Genomic DNA, 21,831 nt, shown 5'->3' with positions numbered 1-21,831 from the left:
AGACAAACGTCTCTCTAGTTTTTTTGTTTTCGAAGTATAGTTCGAAATACTTCAAATGGTGTCACTGCCTGAACAAGACGCTGCGCAGGCGCCGTGGCTTAGTTAGTTAAAGCGCCTGTCTAGTAAACAGGAGATCGTGAGTTCGAATCTCACCGGTGCCTCGGGAGTCAAGACTAACGTCTCTCTAGTTTTTTGTTTTCGAAGTTTAGTTCGAAATACTTCTGATGGTGTCACTGCCTGAACAAGACGCTGTACAGGTGCCGTGGCTTAGTTGGTTAAAGCACCTGTCTAGTAAACAGGAGATCATGAGTTCGAATCTCACCGGTGCCTCGAGAGTCAAGACAAACATCTCTCTAGCTTTTTGTTTTCGAAGTTTAGTTCGAAATACTTCTGATGGTGTCACTGCCTGAACAAGACGCTGCAGACGCCGTGGCTTAGTTAGTTAAAGCGCCTGTCTGGTAAACAGGAGATCGTGAGGTCGAATCTCACCGGTGCCTCGGGAGTCAAGACTGACGTCTCTCTAGTTTTTTGTTTTCGAACATTCATGACTTTTTTGCGCAAACACGTACACGGACACAAGGAAAAGAGGCAAACAACACGGGCGCCCGTGTTGTTTGCCTCTTTTCCTTGTGTCCGTGTACGTCTTTGCGCAAAGAAGTCATGATCGAGTACCAACTCGCCCAACTTTCAGTACTTTTGTTTTCGAAGTTTAGTTCGAAATACTTCTGATGGTGTCACTGCTTGAACAAAACGCTGCGCAGGCACCGTGGCTTAGTCCTGTCTAGTAAACAGGAGATCGTGAGTTCGAATCGCACCGGTGCCTCGAGAGTCAAGACTAACGTCTCTCTAGTTTTTTGTTTTCGAAGTATAGTTCGAAATACTTCTGATGGTGTCACTGCCTGAACAAGACGCTGTGCAGGCGCTGTGGCTTAGTTAGTTAAAGCGCCTGTCTAGTAAACAGGAGATCGTGAGTTCGAATCTCACCGGTGCCTCGGGAGTCAAGACTAACGTCTCTCTAGTTTTTTGTTTTCGAACATTCATGACTTCTTTGCGCAAACACGTACACAGACACAAGGAAAAGAGGCAAACAACACGGGCGCCCGTGTTGTTTGCCTCTTTTCCTTGTGTCCGTGTACGTGTTTGCGCAAAGAAGTCATGATCGAGTACGAACTCGCCCAACTTTCAGTACTTTTGTTTTCGAAGTTAAGTTCGAAATACTTCTGATGGTGTCACTGTCTGAACAAGACGCTGCGCAGGCGCCGTGGCTTATTTGGTTCAAGCGCCTGTCCAGTAAACCGGAGATCGTGAGTTCGAATCTCACCGGTGCCTCGTGAGTCAAGACAAACGTCTCTCTAGTTTTTTTGTTTTCGAAGTATAGTTCGAAATACTTCAGATGGTGTCACTGCCTGAACAATACACTGCGCAGGCGCCGTGGCTTAGTTAGTTAAAGAGCTTGTCTAGTAAACAGGAGATCGTGAGTTCGAATCTCACCGGTGCCTCGGGAGTCAAGACTAACGTCTCTCTAGTTTTTTGTTTTCGAAGTTTAGTTCAAAATACTTTTGATGGTGTCACTGCCTGAACAAGACGCTGCACAGGTGCCGTGGCTTAGTTGGTTAAAGCGCCTGTCTAGTAAACAGGAGATCGTGAGTTCAAATCTCACCGGTGCCTCGAGAGTCAAGACAAACATATGTCTAGCTTCTTGTTTTCGAAGTTTAGTTCGAAATACTTCTGATGGTGTCACTGCCTGAACAACAGGCTGCGCAGGCGCCGTGGCTTAGTTGGTTAAAGCGCCTGTCTAGTAAACAGAAGATTATGAGTTCGAATCTCACCGGTGCCTCGAGAGTCGAGACTAACGTCTCTCTAGTTTTTTTTTGTTTTCGAAGTTTACTTAGAAATACTTCTGATGGTGTCACTGCCTGAACAAGACGCTGCGCAGGCGCCGTGGCTTAGTTGGTTAAACCGCCTGTCTAGTAAACAGGAGATCGTGAGTTCGAATCTCACCGGTGCCTCGAGAGTCAAGACTAACGTCTCTCTAGTTTTTTTGTTTTCAAAGTTTAGTTCGAAATACTTCTGATGGTGTCACTGCCTGAACAAGACGCTGCACAGGTGCCGTGGCTTAGTTGGTTAAAGCGCCTGTCTAGTAAACAGGAAATCGTGAGTTCGAAGCTCACCGGTGCCTCGGGAGTCCAGACTAACGTCTCTCCAGTTTTTTGTTTTCGAAGTTTATTTCGAAATACGTTTGATGGTGTCACTGCCCGAACAAGGTGCTGCGCAGGCGCTGTGGCTTAGTTGGTTAAAGCGCCTGTCCAGTAAACAGGAGATCGTGAGTTCGAATCTCACCGGTGCCTCGAGAGTCAAGACAAACCTTTCTCTAGTTTTTTGTTTTCGAAGTTTAGTTCAAAATACTTCTGATGGCGTCACTGCCTGAACAAGACGCTGCGCAGGCGCCATGGCTTAGTTGGTTAAAGCGCCTGTCTAGTAAACAGGAGATCATGAGCTCGAATCTCACCGGTGCCTCGAGAGTCAAGGCAACCGTCTCTCTAGTTTTTTGTTTTCGATGTTTATTTCGAAATTCTTCTGATGATGTGACTGCCTTAACAAGACGCTGCGCAGGCGCGGTGGCTTAGTTGGTTAAAGCGCCTGTCTAGTGAACAGGAGATCGTGAGTTCGAATCTCGCCGGTGCCTCGAGAGTGAAGACTAACGTCTCTCTAGTTTTTTTGTTTTCGAAGTATAGTTCCAAATACTTCTGATGGTGTCACTGCCTGAACAAAACGCTGCGCAGGCGCCGTGGCTTCTCTAGTTAAAGCGCCTGTCTAGTAAACAGGAGATCGTGAGTTCGAAACTCACCGGTGCCTCGAGAGTCAAGACAAATCTCTCTCTAGTTTTTTTGTTTTTGAAGTATAATTTAAAATGCTTCTAATGGTTTCACTGCCTGAAGAAGATGCTGCGCAGTCACCGTGTCTTAGTTTGTTATCTCACCTGTCTAGTAAACAGGAGATAGTGAGCTCGAATCTCACCGGTACCTCGAGAGACAGGACAAATTTCTTTGTAATTTTTTGTTTTCGAAGTATAGTTCGAAATACTTCTAATGGTGTCACTGCCTCAACGAGACGCCGCGCAGGCGCTATCGCTTAGTTGGTTAAAGCGCCTGCCTAGTAAACAAGAAATCGTGAGTTCGAATCTCACCGGTGCCTCGAGAGTAAAGACAAACGTCTCTCTAGTTTTTTGTTTTCGAAGTTTAGTTCGAAATACTTCTGATGGTGTCACTGCCTGAACAAGACGCTGCGCAGGCGCCGATGCTTCTTTAGTTAAAGCGCCTGTCTAGTAAACAGGAGATCGTGAGTTCGAATCTCACCGGTGCCTCGAGAGTCAAGACAAACGTCTCTCTAGTTTTTTGTTTTCGAAGTTTAGTTCGAAATACTTCTGATGGTGTCACTGCCTGAACAAGACGCTGCGCAGGCGCCGATGCTTCTTTAGTTAAAGCGCCTGTCTAGTAAACAGGAGATCGTGAGTTCGAATCTCACCGGTGCCTCGAGAGTCAAGACAAACGTCTCTCTAGTTTTTTGTTTTCGAAGTTTAGTTCGAAATACTTCTGATGGTGTCACTGCCTGAGCAAGACGCTGCGCAGGCGCCGTGGCTTAGTTGGTTAAAGCGCCTGTCTAGTAAACAGGACATCATGAGTTCGAATCTCACCGGTGCCTCGAGAGTCAAGACAAACATCTCTCTAGCTTTTTGTTTTCGAAGTTTAGTTCGAAATACTTCTGATGGTGTCACTGACTGAACAAGGCGCTGCGCAGGTGCCGTGGCTCAGTCAGTTAAACGCCTGTCTAGTAAACAAGAGATCGTGAGTTCGAATCTCACCGGTGCCTCGAGAGTCAAGACAAACGGCTCTCTAGTTTTTTGTTTTTGAAGTCTAGTTCGAAATACTTCTGATGGTGTCACTGCCTGAACAAGACGCTGCGTAGGCGCCGTGGCTTAGTTGGTTAAAGCGCCTGTCTAGTAAACAGGTGATCATGAGTTCGAATCTCACCGGTGCCTCGAGAGTCAAGACAAACGTCTCTCTAGTTTTTTTGTTTTCGAAGTTTAGTTCGAAATACTTCTGATGGTGTCACTGCCTGAACAAGACGCTGCGCAGGCGCCGTGGCTTAGTTAGTTAAAGCGCCTGTCTAGTAAACAGGAGATCGTGAGTTCGAATCTCACTGGTGCCTCGGGAGTCAAGACTAACGTCTCTCTAGTTTTTTGTGTTCGAACATTCATGACTTCTTTGCGCAAACACGTACACGGACACAAGGAAAAGAGGCAAACAACACGGGCGCCTGTGTTGTTTCCCTCTTTTCCTTGTGTCCGTGTACGTGTTTGCGCAAAGAAGTCATGATCGAGTACGAACTCGCCCAACTTTCAGTACTTTTGTTTTCGAAGTTTAGTTCGAAATACTTCTGATGGTGTCACTGCCTGAACAAGACGCTGCGCATGCGCCGTGGCTTATTTGGTTCAAGCGCCTGTCTAGTAAACCGGAGATCGTGAGTTCGAATATCACCGGTGCCTCGAGAGTCAAGACAAACGTCTCTCTACTTTTTTGTTTTCGAAGTTTAGTTCGAAATACTTCTGATGGTGTCACTGCTGAACAAGACGCTGCGCAAGCGCCGTGGCTTAGTTAGTTAAAGCGCCTGTCTAGTAAACAGGAGATCGTGAGTTCGAATCTCACCGGTGCCTCGGGAGTCAAGACTAACGTCTCTCTATTTTTTTGTTTTCGAACATTCATGACTTCTTTGCGCAAACACATACACGGACACATGGAAAAGAGGCAAACAACACGGGCGCCCGTGTTGTTCGCCTCTTTTCGTTGTGTCCGTGTACGTGTTTGCGCAAAGAAGTCATGATCGAGTACGAACTCGCCCAACTTTCAGTACTTTTGTTTTCTAAGTTTAGTTCTAAATACTTCTGATGGTGTCACTGCCTGAACAAGACGCTGCGCAGGCGCCATGGCTTATTTGGTTAAAGCGCCTGTCTAGTAAACCGAAGATCGTGAGTTCGAATCTCACCAGTGCCTCGAGAGTCAAGACAAACGTCTCTCTAGTTTTTTTGTTTTCGAAGTATAGTTCGAAATACTTCAGATGGTGTCACTGCCTGAACAAGACGCTGCGCAGGCGCCGTGGCTTAGTTAGTTAAAGCGCCTGTCTAGTAAACAGGAGATCGTGAGTTCGAATCTCACCGGTGCCTCGGGAGTCAAGACTAACGTCTCTCTAGTTTTTTGTTTTCGAAGTTTAGTTCGAAATACTTCTGATGGTGTCACTGCCTGAACAAGACGCTGTACAGGTGCCGTGGCTTAGTTGGTTAAAGCACCTGTCTAGTAAACAGGAGATCATGAGTTCGAATCTCACCGGTGCCTCGAGAGTCAAGACAAACATCTCTCTAGCTTTTTGTTTTCGAAGTTTAGTTCGAAATACTTCTGATGGTGTCACTGCCTGAACAAGACGCTGCAGACGCCGTGGCTTAGTTAGTTAAAGCGCCTGTCTGGTAAACAGGAGATCGTGAGGTCGAATCTCACCGGTGCCTCGGGAGTTAAGACTGACGTCTCTCTAGTTTTTTGTTTTCGAACATTCATGACTTTTTTGCGCAAACACGTACACGGACACAAGGAAAAGAGGCAAACAACACGGGCGCCCGTGTTGTTTGCCTCTTTTCCTTGTGTCCATGTACGTCTTTGCGCAAAGAAGTCATGATCGAGTACCAACTCGCCCAACTTTCAGTACTTTTGTTTTCGAAGTTTAGTTCGAAATACTTCTGATGGTGTCACTGCCTGAACAAAACGCTGCGCAGGCACCGTGGCTTAGTCCTGTCTAGTAAACAGGAGATCGTGAGTTCGAATCTCACCGGTGCCTCGAGAGTCAAGACTAACGTCTCTCTAGTTTTTTGTTTTCGAAGTATAGTTCGAAATACTTCAGATGGTGTCACTGCCTGAACAATACACTGCGCAGGCGCCGTGGCTTAGTTAGTTAAAGAGCTTGTCTAGTAAACAGGAGATCGTGAGTTCGAATCTCACCGGTGCCTCGGGAGTCAAGACTAACGTCTCTCTAGTTTTTTGTTTTCGAAGTTTAGTTCAAAATACTTCTGATGGTGTCACTGCCTGAACAAGACGCTGCACAGGTGCCGTGGCTTAGTTGGTTAAAGCGCCTGTCTAGTAAACAGGAGATCGTGAGTTCAAATCTCACCGGTGCCTCGAGAGTCAAGACAAACATATGTCTAGCTTCTTGTTTTCGATGTTTAGTTCGAAATACTTCTGATGGTGTCACTGCCTGAACAACAGGCTGCGCAGGCGCCGTGGCTTAGTTGGTTAAAGCGCCTGTCTAGTAAACAGAAGATTATGAGTTCGAATCTCACCGGTGCCTCGAGAGTCGAGACTAACGTCTCTCTAGTTTTTTTTTGTTTTCGAAGTTTACTTAGAAATACTTCTGATGGTGTCACTGCCTGAACAAGACGCTGCGCAGGCGCCGTGGCTTAGTTGGTTAAACCGCCTGTCTAGTAAACAGGAGATCGTGAGTTCGAATCTCACCGGTGCCTCGAGAGTCAAGACTAACGTCTCTCTAGTTTTTTTGTTTTCAAAGTTTAGTTCGAAATACTTCTGATGGTGTCACTGCCTGAACAAGACGCTGCACAGGTGCCGTGGCTTAGTTGGTTAAAGCGCCTGTCTAGTAAACAGGAAATCGTGAGTTCGAAGCTCACCGGTGCCTCGGGAGTCCAGACTAACGTCTCTCCAGTTTTTTGTTTTCGAAGTTTATTTCGAAATACTTTTGATGGTGTCACTGCCCGAACAAGGTGCTGCGCAGGCGCTGTGGCTTAGTTGGTTAAAGCGCCTGTCCAGTAAACAGGAGTTCGTGAGTTCGAATCTCACCGGTGCCTCGAGAGTCAAGACAAACCTTTCTCTAGTTTTTTGTTTTCGAAGTTTAGTTCAAAATACTTCTGATGGCGTCACTGCCTGAACAAGACGCTGCGCAGGCGCCATGGCTTAGTTGGTTAAAGCGCCTGTCTAGTAAACAGGAGATCATGAGCTCGAATCTCACCGGTGCCTCGAGAGTCAAGGCAACCGTCTCTCTAGTTTTTTGTTTTCGATGTTTATTTCGAAATTCTTCTGATGATGTGACTGCCTTAACAAGACGCTGCGCAGGCGCGGTGGCTTAGTTGGTTAAAGCGCCTGTCTAGTGAACAGGAGATCGTGAGTTCGAATCTCGCCGGTGCCTCGAGAGTGAAGACTAACGTCTCTCTAGTTTTCTTGTTTTCGAAGTATAGTTCCAAATACTTCTGATGGTGTCACTGCCTGAACAAAACGCTGCGCAGGCGCCGTGGCTTCTCTAGTTAAAGCGCCTGTCTAGTAAACAGGAGATCGTGAGTTCGAAACTCACCGGTGCCTCGAGAGTCAAGACAAATCTCTCTCTAGTTTTTTTGTTTTTGAAGTATAATTTAAAATGCTTCTAATGGTTTCACTGCCTGAAGAAGATGCTGCGCAGTCACCGTGTCTTAGTTTGTTATCTCACCTGTCTAGTAAACAGGAGATAGTGAGCTCGAATCTCACCGGTACCTCGAGAGACAGGACAAATTTCTTTGTAATTTTTTGTTTTCGAAGTATAGTTCGAAATACTTCTAATGGTGTCACTGCCTCAACGAGACGCCGCGCAGGCGCTATCGCTTAGTTGGTTAAAGCGCCTGCCTAGTAAACAAGAAATCGTGAGTTCGAATCTCACCGGTGCCTCGAGAGTAAAGACAAACGTCTCTCTAGTTTTTTGTTTTCGAAGTTTAGTTCGAAATACTTCTGATGGTGTCACTGCCTGAACAAGACGCTGCGCAGGCGCCGATGCTTCTTTAGTTAAAGCGCCTGTCTAGTAAACAGGAGATCGTGAGTTCGAATCTCACCGGTGCCTCGAGAGTCAAGACAAACGTCTCTCTAGTTTTTTGTTTTCGAAGTTTAGTTCGAAATACTTCTGATGGTGTCACTGCCTGAGCAAGACGCTGCGCAGGCGCCGTGGCTTAGTTGGTTAAAGCGCCTGTCTAGTAAACAGGACATCATGAGTTCGAATCTCACCGGTGCCTCGAGAGTCAAGACAAACATCTCTCTAGCTTTTTGTTTTCGAAGTTTAGTTCGAAATACTTCTGATGGTGTCACTGACTGAACAAGGCGCTGCGCAGGTGCCGTGGCTCAGTCAGTTAAACGCCTGTCTAGTAAACAAGAGATCGTGAGTTCGAATCTCACCGGTGCCTCGAGAGTCAAGACAAACGGCTCTCTAGTTTTTTGTTTTCGAAGTTTACTTCGAAATACTTCTGTTGGTGTCACTGCCTGAACAAGACGCTGCGCAGGCGCCGTGGCTTAGTTGGTTAAAGCGCCTGTCTAGTAAACAGGAGATCGTGATTTCGAATATCACCGGTGCCTCGAGAGTCAAGACAAACGTCTCTCTACTTTTTTGTTTTCGAAGTCTAGTTCGAAATACTTCTGATGGTGTCACTGCCTGAACAAGACGCTGCGTAGGCGCCGTGGCTTAGTTGGTTAAAGCGCCTGTCTAGTAAACAGGTGATCATGAGTTCGAATCTCACCGGTGCCTCGAGAGTCAAGACAAACGTCTCTCTAGTTTTTTTGTTTTCGAAGTTTAGTTCGAAATACTTCTGATGGTGTCACTGCCTGAACAAGACGCTGCGCAGGCGCCGTGGCTTAGCTAGTTAAAGCGCCTGTCTAGTAAACAGGAGATCGTGAGTTCGAATCTCACTGGTGCCTCGGGAGTCAAGACTAACGTCTCTCTAGTTTTTTGTGTTCGAACATTCATGACTTCTTTGCGCAAACACGTACACGGACACAAGGAAAAGAGGCAAACAACACGGGCGCCCGTGTTGTTTCCCTCTTTTCCTTGTGTCCGTGTACGTGTTTGCGCAAAGAAGTCATGATCGAGTACGAACTCGCCCAACTTTCAGTACTTTTGTTTTCGAAGTTTAGTTCGAAATACTTCTGATGGTGTCACTGCCTGAACAAGACGCTGCGCAGGCGCCGTGGCTTATTTGGTTCAAGCGCCTGTCTAGTAAACCGGAGATCGTGAGTTCGAATATCACCGGTGCCTCGAGAGTCAAGACAAACGTCTCTCTACTTTTTTGTTTTCGAAGTTTAGTTCGAAATACTTCTGATGGTGTCACTGCTGAACAAGACGCTGCGCAGGCGCCGTGGCTTAGTTAGTTAAAGCGCCTGTCTAGTAAACAGGAGATCGTGAGTTCGAATCTCACCGGTGCCTCGGGAGTCAAGACTAACGTCTCTCTATTTTTTTGTTTTCGAACATTCATGACTTCTTTGCGCAAACACATACACGGACACATGGAAAAGAGGCAAACAACACGGGCGCCCGTGTTGTTCGCCTCTTTTCGTTGTGTCCGTGTACGTGTTTGCGCAAAGAAGTCATGATCGAGTACGAACTCGCCCAACTTTCAGTACTTTTGTTTTCTAAGTTTAGTTCTAAATACTTCTGATGGTGTCACTGCCTGAACAAGACGCTGCGCAGGCGCCATGGCTTATTTGGTTAAAGCGCCTGTCTAGTAAACCGGAGATCGTGAGTTCGAATCTCACCAGTGCCTCGAGAGTCAAGACAAACGTCTCTCTAGTTTTTTTGTTTTCGAAGTATAGTTCGAAATACTTCAGATGGTGTCACTGCCTGAACAAGACGCTGCGCAGGCGCCGTGGCTTAGTTAGTTAAAGCGCCTGTCTAGTAAACAGGAGATCGTGAGTTCGAATCTCACCGGTGCCTCGGGAGTCAAGACTAATGTCTCTCTAGTTTTTTGTTTTCGAAGTTTAGTTCGAAATACTTCTGATGGTGTCACTGCCTGAACAAGACGCTGTACAGGTGCCGTGGCTTAGTTGGTTAAAGCACCTGTCTAGTAAACAGGAGATCATGAGTTCGAATCTCACCGGTGCCTCGAGAGTCAAGACAAACATCTCTCTAGCTTTTTGTTTTCGAAGTTTAGTTCGAAATACTTCTGATGGTGTCACTGCCTGAACAAGACGCTGCAGACGCCGTGGCTTAGTTAGTTAAAGCGCCTGTCTGGTAAACAGGAGATCGTGAGGTCGAATCTCACCGGTGCCTCGGGAGTTAAGACTGACGTCTCTCTAGTTTTTTGTTTTCGAACATTCATGACTTTTTTGCGCAAACACGTACACGGACACAAGGAAAAGAGGCAAACAACACGGGCGCCCATGTTGTTTGCCTCTTTTCCTTGTGTCCGTGTACGTCTTTGCGCAAAGAAGTCATGATCGAGTACCAACTCGCCCAACTTTCAGTACTTTTGTTTTCGAAGTTTAGTTCGAAATACTTCTGATGGTGTCACTGCCTGAACAAAACGCTGCGCAGGCACCGTGGTTTAGTCCTGTCTAGTAAACAGGAGATCGTGAGTTCGAATCTCACCGGTGCCTCGAGAGTCAAGACTAACGTCTCTCTAGTTTTTTGTTTTCGAAGTATAGTTCGAAATACTTCAGATGGTGTCACTGCCTGAACAATACACTGCGCAGGCGCCGTGGCTTAGTTAGTTAAAGAGCTTGTCTAGTAAACAGGAGATCGTGAGTTCGAATCTCACCGGTGCCTCGGGAGTCAAGACTAACGTCTCTCTAGTTTTTTGTTTTCGAAGTTTAGTTCAAAATACTTCTGATGGTGTCACTGCCTGAACAAGACGCTGCACAGGTGCCGTGGCTTAGTTGGTTAAAGCGCCTGTCTAGTAAACAGGAGATCGTGAGTTCAAATCTCACCGGTGCCTCGAGAGTCAAGACAAACATATGTCTAGCTTCTTGTTTTCGAAGTTTAGTTCGAAATACTTCTGATGGTGTCACTGCCTGAACAACAGGCTGCGCAGGCGCCGTGGCTTAGTTGGTTAAAGCGCCTGTCTAGTAAACAGAAGATTATGAGTTCGAATCTCACCGGTGCCTCGAGAGTCGAGACTAACGTCTCTCTAGTTTTTTTTTTGTTTTCGAAGTTTACTTAGAAATACTTCTGATGGTGTCACTGCCTGAAGAAGACGCTGCGCAGGCGCCGTGGCTTAGTTGGTTAAACCGCCTGTCTAGTAAACAGGAGATCGTGAGTTCGAATCTCACCGGTGCCTCGAGAGTCAAGACTAACGTCTCTCTAGTTTTTTTGTTTTCAAAGTTTAGTTCGAAATACTTCTGATGGTGTCACTGCCTGAACAAGACGCTGCACAGGTGCCGTGGCTTAGTTGGTTAAAGCGCCTGTCTAGTAAACAGGAGATCGTGAGTTCGAATCTCACCGGTGCCTCTAGAGTCAAGACAAACGTCTCTCTAGCTTTTTGTTTTCGAAGTTTAGTTAGAAATACTTCTGATGGTGTCACTGCCTGAACAAGACGCTGCGCAGGCGCCGTGGCTTAGTTGGTTAAACCGCCTGTCTAGTAAACAGGAGATTGTGAGTTCGAATATCACCGGTGCCTCGAGAGTCAAGACTATCGTCTCTCTAGTTTTTGTTTTCGAATATTCATGACTTTTTTGTGCAAACACGTACATGGACACAAGCAAAAGAGGCAAACAACACGGGCGCCCGTGTTGTTTGCCTCTTTTTCTTGTGTCCGTGTACGTCTTTGCGCAAAGAAGTCATGATCGAGTACCAACTCGCCCAACTTTCAGTACTTTTGTTTTCGAAGTTTAGTTCGAAATACTTCTGATGGTGTCACTGCCTGAACAAAACGCTGCGCAGGCGCTGTGGCTTAGTTAGTTAAAGCGCCTTTCTAGTAAACAGGAGATCGTGATTTCGAATCTCACCGGTGCCTCGAGAGTCAAGACTAACGTCTCTCTAGTTTTTTGTTTTCGAAGTATAGTTCGAAATACTTCTGATGGTGTCACTGCCTGAACAAGACGCTGCGCAGGCGCTGTGGCTTAGTTAGTTAAAGCGCCTGTCTAGTAAACAGGAGATCATGAGTTCGAATCTCACCGGTGCCTCGAGAGTCAAGGCAACCGTCTCTCAATTTTTTTTGTTTTCGATGTTTATTTCGAAATTCTTCTGATGATGTGACTGCCTTAACAAGACGCTGCGCAGGCGCGGTGGCTTGGTTGGTTAAAGCGCCTGTCTAGCAAACAGGAGATCGTGAGTTCGAATCTCACCGGTGCCTCGAGAGTCAAGACTAACGTCTCTCTAGTTTTTTTTTGTTTTCGAAGTATTGTTCGAAATACTTCTAATGGTGTCACTGCCTGAACAAGACGCTGCGCAGGCGCCGTCGCTTATTTGGTTAAAGCGCCTGTCTAGTAAACCGGAGATCGTGAGTTCGAATCTCACCGGTGCCTCGAGAGTCAAGACAAACGTCTCTCTAGTTTTTTGTTTTCGAAGTTTAGTTCGAAATAATTCTGATGGTGTCACTGCCTGAACAAGATGCTGCGCAGGCGCTGTGGCTTAGTTAGTTAAAGCGCCTGTCTAGTAAGAGGAAGATCGTGAGTTCGAATCTCACCTGTGCCTCGAGAGTCAAGACAAACGTCTTACTAGTTTTTTTTGTTTTTGAAGTATATTTTAAAATGCTTTTAATGATGTCACTGCCTGAAGAAGATGCTGCGCAGTCACCGTGTTTTAGTTCGTTATCTCACCTGTCTAGTAAACAAGAGATAGTGAGCTCGAATCTCACCAGTACCTCGAGAGACAAGACAAATTTCTCTGTAATTTTTTGTTTTCGAAGTTTAGTTCGAAATACTTCTGATGGTGTCACTGCCTGAACAACAGGCTGTGCAGGCGCCGTGGCTTAGTTGGTTAAAGCGCCGGTCTAGTAAACAGGAGATCATGAGTTCGAATCTCACCCGTGCCTCGAGAGTCAAGACAAACGTCTCTCTAGTTTTTGTTTTCGAAGTTTAGTTCGAAATACTTCAGATGGTGTCACTGCCTGAACAAGACGCTGCGCAGGCGCCATGGCTTAGTTAGGTAAAGCGCCTGTCTAGTAAACAGGAGATCGTGAGTTCGAATCTCACCGGTGCCTCGGGAGTCCAGACTAACGTCTCTCTAGTTTTTTGTTTTCGAACATTCATGACTTCTTTGTGCAAACACGTACACGGACACAAGGAAAAGAGGCAAACAACACGGGCGCCCGTGTTGTTTGCCTCTTTTGCTTGTGTCCGTGTACGTGTTTGCGCAAAGAAGTCGTGATCGAGTACGAACTCGCCCAACTTTCAGTACTTTTGTTTTCGAAGTTTAGTTCGAAATACTTCTGATGGTGTCACTGCCTGAACAAGACGCTGCGCAGGCGACGTGGCTAATTTGGTTAAAGCGCCTGTCTAGTAAACCGGAGATTGTGAGTTCGAATCTCACCGGTGCCTCGAGAGTCAAGACAAACATCTCTCTAGTTTTTTTGTTTTCGAAGTATAGTTCGAAATACTTCAGATCGTGTCACTGCCTGAACAAGACGCTGCGCAGGCGCCGTGGCTTAGTTAGTTAAAGCGCCTGTCTAGTAAACAGAAGATCGTGAGTTCGAATCTCACCGGTGCCTCGAGAGTCAAGACTAACGTCTCTCTAGTTTTTTGTTTTCGAAGTATAGTTCGAAATACTTCTGATGGCGTCACTTCCTGAGCAATACGCTGCGCAGGCGCCGTGGCTTAGTTGGTTAAAGCGCCTGTCTAGTAAACAGGAGATCGTGAGTACGAATCTCACCGGTGCCTCGAGAGTCAAGACTAACGTCTCTCTAGTTTTTTGTTTTCGAAGTTAAGTTCGAAATAGTTCTGATGGTGTCACTTCCTGAACAAGACGCTGCACAGGTGCCGTGGCTTAGTTGGTTAAAGCGCCTGTCTAGTAAACAGGACATCATGAGTTCGAATCTCACCGGTGCCTCGAGAGTCAAGACAAACATCTCTCTAGCTTTTTGTTTTCGAAGTTTAGTTCGAAATACTTCTGATGGTGTCACTGACTGAACAAGGCGCTGCGCAGGCGCCGTGGCTCAGTTAGTTAAACGCCTGTCTAGTAAACTAGAGATCGTGAGTTCGAATCTCACCGGTGCCTCGAGAGTCAAGACAAACGGCTCTCATGTTTTTTGTTTTCGAAGTTTACTTCGAAATACTTCTGTTGGTGTCACTGCCTGAACAAGACGCTGCGCAGGCGCCGTGGCTTAGTTGGTTAAAGCGCATGTCTAGTAAACAGGAGATCATTTGTTCGAATCTCACCGGTGCCCTGAGAGTGAAGACTAACGTCTCTCTAGATTTTTGTTTTCGAAGTATAGTTCCAAATACTTCTGATGGTGTCACTGCCTGAACAAAACGCTGCGCAGGCGCCGTGGCTTCTCTAGTTAAAGCGCCTGTCTAGTAAACAGGAGATCGTGAGTTCGAATCTCACCGGTGCGCCTCGAGAGTCAAGACAAACCTCTCTCTAGTTTTTTTGTTTTTGAAGTATAATTTAAAATGCTTCTAATGGTGTCACTGCCTGAAAAAGATGCTGCGCAGTCACCGTGTCTTAGTTTGTTATCTCACCTGTCTAGTAAACAGGAGATAGTGAGCTCGAATCTCACCGGTACCTCGAGAGACAGGACCAATTTCTTTGTAATTTTTTGTTTTCGAAGTATAGTTCAAAATACTTCTAATGGTGTCACTGCCTCAACGAGACGCCGTGCAGGCGCTATGGCTTAGTTGGTTAAAGCGCCTGCCTAGTAAACAAGAAATCGTGAGTTCGAATCTCACCGGTGCCTCGAGAGTAAAGACAAACGTCTCTCTAGTTTTTTGTTTTCGAAGTTTAGTTCGAAATACTTCTGATGGTGTCACTGCCTGAACAAGACGCTGCGCAGGCGCCGATGCTTCTTTAGTTAAAGCGCCTGTCTAGTAAACAGGAGATCGTGAGTTCGAATCTCACCGGTGCCTCGAGAGTCAAGACAAACGTCTCTCTAGTTTTTTGTTTTCGAAGTTTAGTTCGAAATACTTCTGATGGTGTCACTGCCTGAGCAAGACGCTGCGCAGGCGCCCTGGCTTAGTTGGTTAAAGCGCCTGTCTAGTAAACAGGATATCATGAGTTCGAATCTCACCGGTGCCTCGAGAGTCAATACAAACGTGTCTCTAGTTTTTTTGTTTCCGAAGTTTAGTTCGAAATACTTCTGATGGGGTCACTGCCTGAACAAGACGCTGCGCAGGCGCCGTGGCTTAGTTAGTTAGAGCGCCTGTCTAGTAAACAGGTGATCGTGAGTTCGAATCTCACCGGTGCCTCGGGAGTCAAGACTAACGTCTCTCTAGTTTTTTGTTTTCGAAGTTTAGTTAGAAATATTTCTGATGGTGTCACTTCCTGAACAAGACGCTGCACAGGTGCCGTGGCTTAGTTGGTTAAAGCGCCTGTCTAGTAAACAGGAGATCGTGAGTTCGAATCTCAGCGGTGCCTCGAGAGTCAAGACAAACATCTCTCAAGCTTTTTGTTTTCGAAGTTTAGCTCGAAATAGTTCTGATGGTGTCACTGACTGAACAAGGCGCTGCGCAGGCGCCGTGGCTCAGTTAGTTAAAGCGCCTGTCTAGTAAACAAGAGATCGTGAGTTCGAATCTCACCGGTGCCTTGAGAGTCAAGACAAACGGCTTTCTAGTTTTCTGTTTTCGAAGTTTACTTCGAAATACTTCTGTTGGTGTCACTGCCTGAACAAGACGCTGCGCAGGCGCCGTGGCTTAGTTGGTTAAAGCGCATGTCTAGTAAACAGGAGATCATTTGTTCGAATCTCACCGGTGCCACGAGAGTCAAAACAAACGTCTGTCTAGTTTTTTGTTTTCGAAGTTTAGTTCTAAATGCTTCTGATGGGGTCACTGCCTGAACAAGACGCTGCGCGGGCGCCGTGGCTTAGTTGGTTAAAGCGCCTGTCTAGCAAACAGGAGATCGTGAGTTCGAATCTCAACGGTGCCTCGGGAGTCCAGACTAACGTCTCTCCAGTTTTTTGTTTTCGAAGTTTATTTCGAAATAATTTTGATGGTGTCACTGCCAGAACAAGGCGCTGCGCAGGCGCCGTGGCTTAGTTGGTTAAAGCGCCTGTCCAGTAAACAGGAGATCGTGAGTTCGAATCTCACCGGTGCCTCGAGAGTCAAGACAAACCTTTCTCTAGTTTTTTGTTTTCGAAGTTTAGTTCAAAATACTTCTGATGGCGTCACTGCCTGAACAAGACGCTGCGCAGGCGCCGTGGCTTAGTTGGTTAAAGCGCCTGTCTAGTAAACAGGAGATCATGAGTTCGAATCTCACCGGTGCCTCGAGAGTCAAGGCAACCGTCTCTCAATTTTTTTTGTTTTCGATGTTTATTTCGAAATTCTTCTGATGATGTGACTGCCTTAACAAGACGCTGCGCAGGCGCGGTGGCTTAGTTGGTTAAAGCGCCTGTCTAGCAAACAGGAGATCGTGAGTTCGAATCTCACCGGTGCCTCGAGAGTCAAGACTAACGTCTCTCTAGTTTTTCTTTGTTTTCGAAGTATTGTTCGAAATACTTCTAATGGTGTCACTGCCTGAACAAGACGCTGCGCAGGCGCCGTCGCTTATTTGGTTAAAGCGCCTGTCTAGTAAACCGGAGATCGTGAGTTCGAATCTCACCGGTGCCTCGAGAGTCAAGACAAACGTCTCTCTAGTTTTTTTGTTTTTGAAGTATAATTTAAAATGCTTTTAATGATGTCACTGCCTGAAGAAGATGCTGCGCAGTCACCGTGTTTTAGTTCGTTATCTCACCTGTCTAGTAAACAAGAGATAGTGAGCTCGAAACTCACCAGTACCTCGAGAGACAAGACAAATTTCTCTGTAATTTTTTGTTTTCGAAGTTTAGTTCGAAATACTTCTGATGGTGTCACTGCCTGAACAACAGGCTGTGCAGGCGCCGTGGCTTAGTTGGTTAAAGCGCCGGTCTAGTAAACAGGAGATCATGAGTTCGAATCTCACCGGTGCCTCGAGAGTCAAGACAAACGTCTCTCTAGTTTTTTGTTTTCGAAGTTTAGTTCGAAATACTTCAGATGGTGTCACTGCCTGAACAAGACGCTGCGCAGGCGCCATGGCTTAGTTAGGTAAAGCGCCTGTCTAGTAAACAGGAGATCGTGAGTTCGAATCTCACCGGTGCCTCGGGAGTCAAGACTAACGTCTCTCTAGTTTTTTGTTTTCGAACATTCATGACTTCTTTGTGCAAACACGTACACGGACACAAGGAAAAGAGGCAAACAACACGGGCGCCCGTGTTGTTTGCCTCTTTTCCTTGTGTCCGTGTACGTGTTTGCGCAAAGAAGTCGTGATCGAGTACGAACTCGCCCAACTTTCAGTACTTTTGTTTTCGAAGTTTAGTTCGAAATACTTCTGATGGTGTCACTGCCTGAACAAGACGCTGCGCAGGCGCCATGGCTTAGTTAGGTAAAGCGCCTGTCTAGTAAACAGGAGATCGTGAGTTCGAATCTCACCGGTGCCTCGGGAGTCCAGACTAACGTCTCTCTAGTTTTTTGTTTTCGAACATTCATGACTTCTTTGTGCAAACACGTACACGGACACAAGGAAAAGAGGCAAACAACACGGGCGCCCGTGTTGTTTGCCTCTTTTCCTTGTGTCCGTGTACGTGTTTGCGCAAAGAAGTCGTGATCGAGTACGAACTCGCCCAACTTTCAGTACTTTTGTTTTCGAAGTTTAGTTCGAAATACTTCTGATGGTGTCACTGCCTGAACAAGACGCTGCGCAGGCGCCGTGGCTAATTTGGTTAAAGCGCCTGTCTAGTAAACCGGAGATTGTGAGTTCGAATCTCACCGGTGCCTCGAGAGTCAAGACAAACATCTCTCTAGTTTTTTTGTTTTCGAAGTATAGTTCGAAATACTTCAGATCGTGTCACTGCCTGAACAAGACGCTGCGCAGGCGCCGTGGCTTAGTTAGTTAAAGCGCCTGTCTAGTAAACAGAAGATCGTGAGTTCGAATCTCACCGGTGCCTCGAGGGTCAAGACTAACGTCTCTCTAGTTTTTTGTTTTCGAAGTATAGTTCGAAATACTTCTGATGGCGTCACTTCCTGAGCAATACGCTGCGCAGGCGCCGTGGCTTAGTTGGTTAAAGCGCCTGTCTAGTAAACAGGAGATCGTGAGTTCGAATCTCACCGGTGCCTCGAGAGTCAAGACTAACGTCTCTCTAGTTTTTTGTTTTCGAAGTTAAGTTCGAAATAGTTCTGATGGTGTCACTTCCTGAACAAGACGCTGCACAGGTGCCGTGGCTTAGTTGGTTAAAGCGCCTGTCTAGTAAACAGGACATCATGAGTTCGAATCTCACCGGTGCCTCGAGAGTCAAGACAAACATCTCTCTAGCTTTTTGTTTTCGAAGTTTAGTTCGAAATACTTCTGATGGTGTCACTGACTGAACAAGGCGCTGCGCAGGCGCCGTGGCTCAGTTAGTTAAACGCCTGTCTAGTAAACTAGAGATCGTGAGTTCGAATCTCACCGGTGCCTCGAGAGTCAAGACAAACGGCTCTCATGTTTTTTGTTTTCGAAGTTTACTTCGAAATACTTCTGTTGGTGTCACTGCCTGAACAAGACGCTGCGCAGGCGCCGTGGCTTAGTTGGTTAAAGCGCATGTCTAGTAAACAGGAGATCATTTGTTCGAATCTCACCGGTGCCCTGAGAGTGAAGACTAACGTCTCTCTAGATTTTTGTTTTCGAAGTATAGTTCCAAATACTTCTGATGGTGTCACTGCCTGAACAAAACGCTGCGCAGGCGCCGTGGCTTCTCTAGTTAAAGCGCCTGTCTAGTAAACAGGAGATCGTGAGTTCGAATCTCACCGGTGCCTCGAGAGTCAAGACAAACCTCTCTCTAGTTTTTTTGTTTTTGAAGTATAATTTAAAATGCTTCTAATGGTGTCACTGCCTGAAAAAGATGCTGCGCAGTCACCGTGTCTTAGTTTGTTATCTCACCTGTCTAGTAAACAGGAGATAGTGAGCTCGAATCTCACCGGTACCTCGAGAGACAGGACCAATTTCTTTGTAATTTTTTGTTTTCGAAGTATAGTTCAAAATACTTCTAATGGTGTCACTGCCTCAACGAGACGCCGTGCAGGCGCTATGGCTTAGTTGGTTAAAGCGCCTGCCTAGTAAACAAGAAATCGTGAGTTCGAATCTCACCGGTGCCTCGAGAGTAAAGACAAACGTCTCTCTAGTTTTTTGTTTTCGAAGTTTAGTTCGAAATACTTCTGATGGTGTCACTGCCTGAACAAGACGCTGCGCAGGCGCCGATGCTTCTTTAGTTAAAGCGCCTGTCTAGTAAACAGGAGATCGTGAGTTCGAATCTCACCGGTGCCTCGAGAGTCAAGACAAACGTCTCTCTAGTTTTTTGTTTTCGAAGTTTAGTTCGAAATACTTCTGATGGTGTCACTGCCTGAGCAAGACGCTGCGCAGGCGCCCTGGCTTAGTTGGTTAAAGCGCCTGTCTAGTAAACAGGATATCATGAGTTCGAATCTCACCGGTGCCTCGAGAGTCAATACAAACGTGTCTCTAGTTTTTTTGTTTCCGAAGTTTAGTTCGAAATACTTCTGATGGGGTCACTGCCTGAACAAGACGCTGCGCAGGCGCCGTGGCTTAGTTAGTTAGAGCGCCTGTCTAGTAAACAGGTGATCGTGAATTCGAATCTCACCGGTGCCTCGGGAGTCAAGACTAACGTCTCTCTAGTTTTTTGTTTTCGAAGTTTAGTTAGAAATATTTCTGATGGTGTCACTTCCTGAACAAGACGCTGCACAGGTGCCGTGGCTTAGTTGGTTAAAGCGCCTGTCTAGTAAACAGGAGATCGTGAGTTCGAATCTCAGCGGTGCCTCGAGAGTCAAGACAAACATCTCTCAAGCTTTTTGTTTTCGAAGTTTAGCTCGAAATAGTTCTGATGGTGTCACTGACTGAACAAGGCGCTGCGCAGGCGCCGTGGCTCAGTTAGTTAAAGCGCCTGTCTAGTAAACAAGAGATCGTGAGTTCGAATCTCACCGGTGCCTTGAGAGTCAAGACAAACGGCTTTCTAGTTTTCTGTTTTCGAAGTTTACTTCGAAATACTTCTGTTGGTGTCACTGCCTGAACAAGACGCTGCGCAGGCGCCGTGGCTTAGTTGGTTAAAGCGCATGTCTAGTAAACAGGAGATCATTTGTTCGAATCTCACCGGTGCCACGAGAGTCAAAACAAACGTCTGTCTAGTTTTTTGTTTTCGAAGTTTAGTTCTAAATGCTTCTGATGGGGTCACTGCCTGAACAAGACGCTGCGCGGGCGCCGTGGCTTAGTTGGTTAAAGCGCCTGTCTAGCAAACAGGAGATCGTGAGTTCGAATCTCAACGGTGCCTAGGGAGTCCAGACTAACGTCTCTCCAGTTTTTTGTTTTCGAAGTTTAGTTCAAAATACTTCTGATGGCGTCACTGCCTGAACAAGACGCTGCGCAGGCGCCGTGGCTTAGTTGGTTAAAGCGCCTGTCTAGTAAACAGGAGATCATGAGTTCGAATCTCACCGGTGCCTCGAGAGTCAAGGCAACCGTCTCTCAATTTTTTTTGTTTTCGATGTTTATTTCGAAATTCTTCTGATGATGTGACTGCCTTAACAAGACGCTGCGCAGGCGCGGTGGCTTAGTTGGTTAAAGCGCCTGTCTAGCAAACAGGAGATCGTGAGTTCGAATCTCACCGGTGCCTCGAGAGTCAAGACTAACGTCTCTCTAGTTTTTCTTTGTTTTCGAAGTATTGTTCGAAATACTTCTAATGGTGTCACTGCCTGAACAAGACGCTGCGCAGGCGCCGTCGCTTATTTGGTTAAAGCGCCTGTCTAGTAAACCGGAGATCGTGAGTTCGAATCTCACCGGTGCCTCGAGAGTCAAGACAAACGTCTCTCTAGTTTTTTGTTTTCGAAGTTTAGTTCGAAATAATTCTGATGGTGTCACTGCCTGAACAAGATGCTGCGCAGGCGCTGTGGCTTAGTTAGTTAAAGCGCCTGTCTAGTAAGAGGAAGATCGTGAGTTCGAATCTCACCTGTGCCTCGAGAGTCAAGACAAACGTCTTACTAGTTTTTTTTTGTTTTTGAAGTATAATTTAAAATGCTTTTAATGATGTCACTGCCTGAAGAAGATGCTGCGCAGTCACCGTGTTTTAGTTCGTTATCTCACCTGTCTAGTAAACAAGAGATAGTGAGCTCGAATCTCACCAGTACCTCGAGAGACAAGACAAATTTCTCTGTAATTTTTTGTTTTCGAAGTTTAGTTCGAAATACTTCTGATGGTGTCACTGCCTGAACAACAGGCTGTGCAGGCGCCGTGGCTTAGTTGGTTAAAGCGCCGGTCTAGTAAACAGGAGATCATGAGTTCGAATCTCACCGGTGCCTCGAGAGTCAAGACAAACGTCTCTCTAGTTTTTTGTTTTCGAAGTTTAGTTCGAAATACTTCAGATGGTGTCACTGCCTGAACAAGACGCTGCGCAGGCGCCATGGCTTAGTTAGGTAAAGCGCCTGTCTAGTAAACAGGAGATCGTGAGTTCGAATCTCACCGGTGCCTCGGGAGTCAAGACTAACGTCTCTCTAGTTTTTTGTTTTCGAACATTCATGACTTCTTTGTGCAAACACGTACACGGACACAAGGAAAAGAGGCAAACAACACGGGCGCCCGTGTTGTTTGCCTCTTTTCCTTGTGTCCGTGTACGTGTTTGCGCAAAGAAGTCGTGATCGAGTACGAACTCGCCCAACTTTCAGTACTTTTGTTTTCGAAGTTTAGTTCGAAATACTTCTGATGGTGTCACTGCCTGAACAAGACGCTGCGCAGGCGCCGTGGCTAATTTGGTTAAAGCGCCTGTCTAGTAAACCGGAGATTGTGAGTTCGAATCTCACCGGTGCCCTGAGAGTGAAGACTAACGTCTCTCTAGATTTTTGTTTTTGAAGTATAGTT

General features: G+C 46.3%; 41 non-coding genes across 41 annotated transcripts; all 41 read left to right on the top strand.

The window, feature by feature from the left end:
- Positions 1-87: 87 nt before the first annotated feature.
- Positions 88-161, top strand: TRNAT-AGU (transfer RNA threonine (anticodon AGU)). The gene has a single exon. It is a non-coding gene; the product is annotated as a tRNA-Thr (tRNA).
- A 95-nt stretch (positions 162-256) lies between these two features.
- On the top strand, positions 257-330 carry TRNAT-AGU (transfer RNA threonine (anticodon AGU)). Its single transcript has one exon. It is a non-coding gene; the product is annotated as a tRNA-Thr (tRNA).
- Positions 331-918: 588 nt separating this feature from the next.
- TRNAT-AGU (transfer RNA threonine (anticodon AGU)) lies at positions 919-992 on the top strand. Its single transcript has one exon. It is a non-coding gene; the product is annotated as a tRNA-Thr (tRNA).
- Positions 993-1,594: 602 nt separating this feature from the next.
- Positions 1,595-1,668, top strand: TRNAT-AGU (transfer RNA threonine (anticodon AGU)). Its single transcript has one exon. It is a non-coding gene; the product is annotated as a tRNA-Thr (tRNA).
- A 267-nt stretch (positions 1,669-1,935) lies between these two features.
- On the top strand, positions 1,936-2,009 carry TRNAT-AGU (transfer RNA threonine (anticodon AGU)). Its single transcript has one exon. It is a non-coding gene; the product is annotated as a tRNA-Thr (tRNA).
- A 265-nt stretch (positions 2,010-2,274) lies between these two features.
- TRNAT-AGU (transfer RNA threonine (anticodon AGU)) lies at positions 2,275-2,348 on the top strand. Its single transcript has one exon. It is a non-coding gene; the product is annotated as a tRNA-Thr (tRNA).
- Positions 2,349-2,612: 264 nt separating this feature from the next.
- TRNAT-AGU (transfer RNA threonine (anticodon AGU)) lies at positions 2,613-2,686 on the top strand. The gene has a single exon. It is a non-coding gene; the product is annotated as a tRNA-Thr (tRNA).
- A 942-nt stretch (positions 2,687-3,628) lies between these two features.
- TRNAT-AGU (transfer RNA threonine (anticodon AGU)) lies at positions 3,629-3,702 on the top strand. Its single transcript has one exon. It is a non-coding gene; the product is annotated as a tRNA-Thr (tRNA).
- A 263-nt stretch (positions 3,703-3,965) lies between these two features.
- On the top strand, positions 3,966-4,039 carry TRNAT-AGU (transfer RNA threonine (anticodon AGU)). The gene has a single exon. It is a non-coding gene; the product is annotated as a tRNA-Thr (tRNA).
- Positions 4,040-4,135: 96 nt separating this feature from the next.
- Positions 4,136-4,209, top strand: TRNAT-AGU (transfer RNA threonine (anticodon AGU)). Its single transcript has one exon. It is a non-coding gene; the product is annotated as a tRNA-Thr (tRNA).
- Positions 4,210-5,147: 938 nt separating this feature from the next.
- TRNAT-AGU (transfer RNA threonine (anticodon AGU)) lies at positions 5,148-5,221 on the top strand. Its single transcript has one exon. It is a non-coding gene; the product is annotated as a tRNA-Thr (tRNA).
- Positions 5,222-5,316: 95 nt separating this feature from the next.
- On the top strand, positions 5,317-5,390 carry TRNAT-AGU (transfer RNA threonine (anticodon AGU)). Its single transcript has one exon. It is a non-coding gene; the product is annotated as a tRNA-Thr (tRNA).
- Positions 5,391-6,147: 757 nt separating this feature from the next.
- Positions 6,148-6,221, top strand: TRNAT-AGU (transfer RNA threonine (anticodon AGU)). Its single transcript has one exon. It is a non-coding gene; the product is annotated as a tRNA-Thr (tRNA).
- Positions 6,222-6,488: 267 nt separating this feature from the next.
- Positions 6,489-6,562, top strand: TRNAT-AGU (transfer RNA threonine (anticodon AGU)). Its single transcript has one exon. It is a non-coding gene; the product is annotated as a tRNA-Thr (tRNA).
- A 265-nt stretch (positions 6,563-6,827) lies between these two features.
- On the top strand, positions 6,828-6,901 carry TRNAT-AGU (transfer RNA threonine (anticodon AGU)). The gene has a single exon. It is a non-coding gene; the product is annotated as a tRNA-Thr (tRNA).
- A 264-nt stretch (positions 6,902-7,165) lies between these two features.
- On the top strand, positions 7,166-7,239 carry TRNAT-AGU (transfer RNA threonine (anticodon AGU)). The gene has a single exon. It is a non-coding gene; the product is annotated as a tRNA-Thr (tRNA).
- Positions 7,240-8,012: 773 nt separating this feature from the next.
- On the top strand, positions 8,013-8,086 carry TRNAT-AGU (transfer RNA threonine (anticodon AGU)). The gene has a single exon. It is a non-coding gene; the product is annotated as a tRNA-Thr (tRNA).
- Positions 8,087-8,349: 263 nt separating this feature from the next.
- TRNAT-AGU (transfer RNA threonine (anticodon AGU)) lies at positions 8,350-8,423 on the top strand. The gene has a single exon. It is a non-coding gene; the product is annotated as a tRNA-Thr (tRNA).
- A 95-nt stretch (positions 8,424-8,518) lies between these two features.
- TRNAT-AGU (transfer RNA threonine (anticodon AGU)) lies at positions 8,519-8,592 on the top strand. Its single transcript has one exon. It is a non-coding gene; the product is annotated as a tRNA-Thr (tRNA).
- A 96-nt stretch (positions 8,593-8,688) lies between these two features.
- Positions 8,689-8,762, top strand: TRNAT-AGU (transfer RNA threonine (anticodon AGU)). Its single transcript has one exon. It is a non-coding gene; the product is annotated as a tRNA-Thr (tRNA).
- Positions 8,763-9,193: 431 nt separating this feature from the next.
- Positions 9,194-9,267, top strand: TRNAT-AGU (transfer RNA threonine (anticodon AGU)). Its single transcript has one exon. It is a non-coding gene; the product is annotated as a tRNA-Thr (tRNA).
- A 433-nt stretch (positions 9,268-9,700) lies between these two features.
- TRNAT-AGU (transfer RNA threonine (anticodon AGU)) lies at positions 9,701-9,774 on the top strand. The gene has a single exon. It is a non-coding gene; the product is annotated as a tRNA-Thr (tRNA).
- Positions 9,775-9,869: 95 nt separating this feature from the next.
- On the top strand, positions 9,870-9,943 carry TRNAT-AGU (transfer RNA threonine (anticodon AGU)). The gene has a single exon. It is a non-coding gene; the product is annotated as a tRNA-Thr (tRNA).
- A 757-nt stretch (positions 9,944-10,700) lies between these two features.
- TRNAT-AGU (transfer RNA threonine (anticodon AGU)) lies at positions 10,701-10,774 on the top strand. Its single transcript has one exon. It is a non-coding gene; the product is annotated as a tRNA-Thr (tRNA).
- A 268-nt stretch (positions 10,775-11,042) lies between these two features.
- On the top strand, positions 11,043-11,116 carry TRNAT-AGU (transfer RNA threonine (anticodon AGU)). Its single transcript has one exon. It is a non-coding gene; the product is annotated as a tRNA-Thr (tRNA).
- A 96-nt stretch (positions 11,117-11,212) lies between these two features.
- Positions 11,213-11,286, top strand: TRNAT-AGU (transfer RNA threonine (anticodon AGU)). The gene has a single exon. It is a non-coding gene; the product is annotated as a tRNA-Thr (tRNA).
- A 770-nt stretch (positions 11,287-12,056) lies between these two features.
- On the top strand, positions 12,057-12,130 carry TRNAA-AGC (transfer RNA alanine (anticodon AGC)). Its single transcript has one exon. It is a non-coding gene; the product is annotated as a tRNA-Ala (tRNA).
- Positions 12,131-12,905: 775 nt separating this feature from the next.
- TRNAT-AGU (transfer RNA threonine (anticodon AGU)) lies at positions 12,906-12,979 on the top strand. The gene has a single exon. It is a non-coding gene; the product is annotated as a tRNA-Thr (tRNA).
- A 602-nt stretch (positions 12,980-13,581) lies between these two features.
- Positions 13,582-13,655, top strand: TRNAT-AGU (transfer RNA threonine (anticodon AGU)). The gene has a single exon. It is a non-coding gene; the product is annotated as a tRNA-Thr (tRNA).
- Positions 13,656-15,105: 1,450 nt separating this feature from the next.
- Positions 15,106-15,179, top strand: TRNAT-AGU (transfer RNA threonine (anticodon AGU)). The gene has a single exon. It is a non-coding gene; the product is annotated as a tRNA-Thr (tRNA).
- Positions 15,180-15,781: 602 nt separating this feature from the next.
- TRNAA-AGC (transfer RNA alanine (anticodon AGC)) lies at positions 15,782-15,855 on the top strand. Its single transcript has one exon. It is a non-coding gene; the product is annotated as a tRNA-Ala (tRNA).
- A 95-nt stretch (positions 15,856-15,950) lies between these two features.
- TRNAT-AGU (transfer RNA threonine (anticodon AGU)) lies at positions 15,951-16,024 on the top strand. The gene has a single exon. It is a non-coding gene; the product is annotated as a tRNA-Thr (tRNA).
- A 95-nt stretch (positions 16,025-16,119) lies between these two features.
- Positions 16,120-16,193, top strand: TRNAT-AGU (transfer RNA threonine (anticodon AGU)). Its single transcript has one exon. It is a non-coding gene; the product is annotated as a tRNA-Thr (tRNA).
- A 96-nt stretch (positions 16,194-16,289) lies between these two features.
- On the top strand, positions 16,290-16,363 carry TRNAA-AGC (transfer RNA alanine (anticodon AGC)). The gene has a single exon. It is a non-coding gene; the product is annotated as a tRNA-Ala (tRNA).
- Positions 16,364-16,969: 606 nt separating this feature from the next.
- TRNAT-AGU (transfer RNA threonine (anticodon AGU)) lies at positions 16,970-17,043 on the top strand. The gene has a single exon. It is a non-coding gene; the product is annotated as a tRNA-Thr (tRNA).
- A 263-nt stretch (positions 17,044-17,306) lies between these two features.
- Positions 17,307-17,380, top strand: TRNAT-AGU (transfer RNA threonine (anticodon AGU)). The gene has a single exon. It is a non-coding gene; the product is annotated as a tRNA-Thr (tRNA).
- A 602-nt stretch (positions 17,381-17,982) lies between these two features.
- On the top strand, positions 17,983-18,056 carry TRNAT-AGU (transfer RNA threonine (anticodon AGU)). The gene has a single exon. It is a non-coding gene; the product is annotated as a tRNA-Thr (tRNA).
- Positions 18,057-20,180: 2,124 nt separating this feature from the next.
- Positions 20,181-20,254, top strand: TRNAA-AGC (transfer RNA alanine (anticodon AGC)). Its single transcript has one exon. It is a non-coding gene; the product is annotated as a tRNA-Ala (tRNA).
- Positions 20,255-20,349: 95 nt separating this feature from the next.
- TRNAT-AGU (transfer RNA threonine (anticodon AGU)) lies at positions 20,350-20,423 on the top strand. The gene has a single exon. It is a non-coding gene; the product is annotated as a tRNA-Thr (tRNA).
- A 96-nt stretch (positions 20,424-20,519) lies between these two features.
- TRNAA-AGC (transfer RNA alanine (anticodon AGC)) lies at positions 20,520-20,593 on the top strand. Its single transcript has one exon. It is a non-coding gene; the product is annotated as a tRNA-Ala (tRNA).
- A 777-nt stretch (positions 20,594-21,370) lies between these two features.
- On the top strand, positions 21,371-21,444 carry TRNAT-AGU (transfer RNA threonine (anticodon AGU)). The gene has a single exon. It is a non-coding gene; the product is annotated as a tRNA-Thr (tRNA).
- Positions 21,445-21,831: the final 387 nt, after the last annotated feature.

This window comes from Rhipicephalus microplus, unplaced genomic scaffold, assembly GCF_043290135.1.
Source record: "Rhipicephalus microplus isolate Deutch F79 unplaced genomic scaffold, USDA_Rmic scaffold_62, whole genome shotgun sequence".
Lineage (NCBI taxonomy): Eukaryota > Metazoa > Arthropoda > Arachnida > Ixodida > Ixodidae > Rhipicephalus > Rhipicephalus microplus.
Note: the sequence above shows the minus strand (reverse complement) of the source record. Positions and strands in the feature narration are given on the sequence as shown.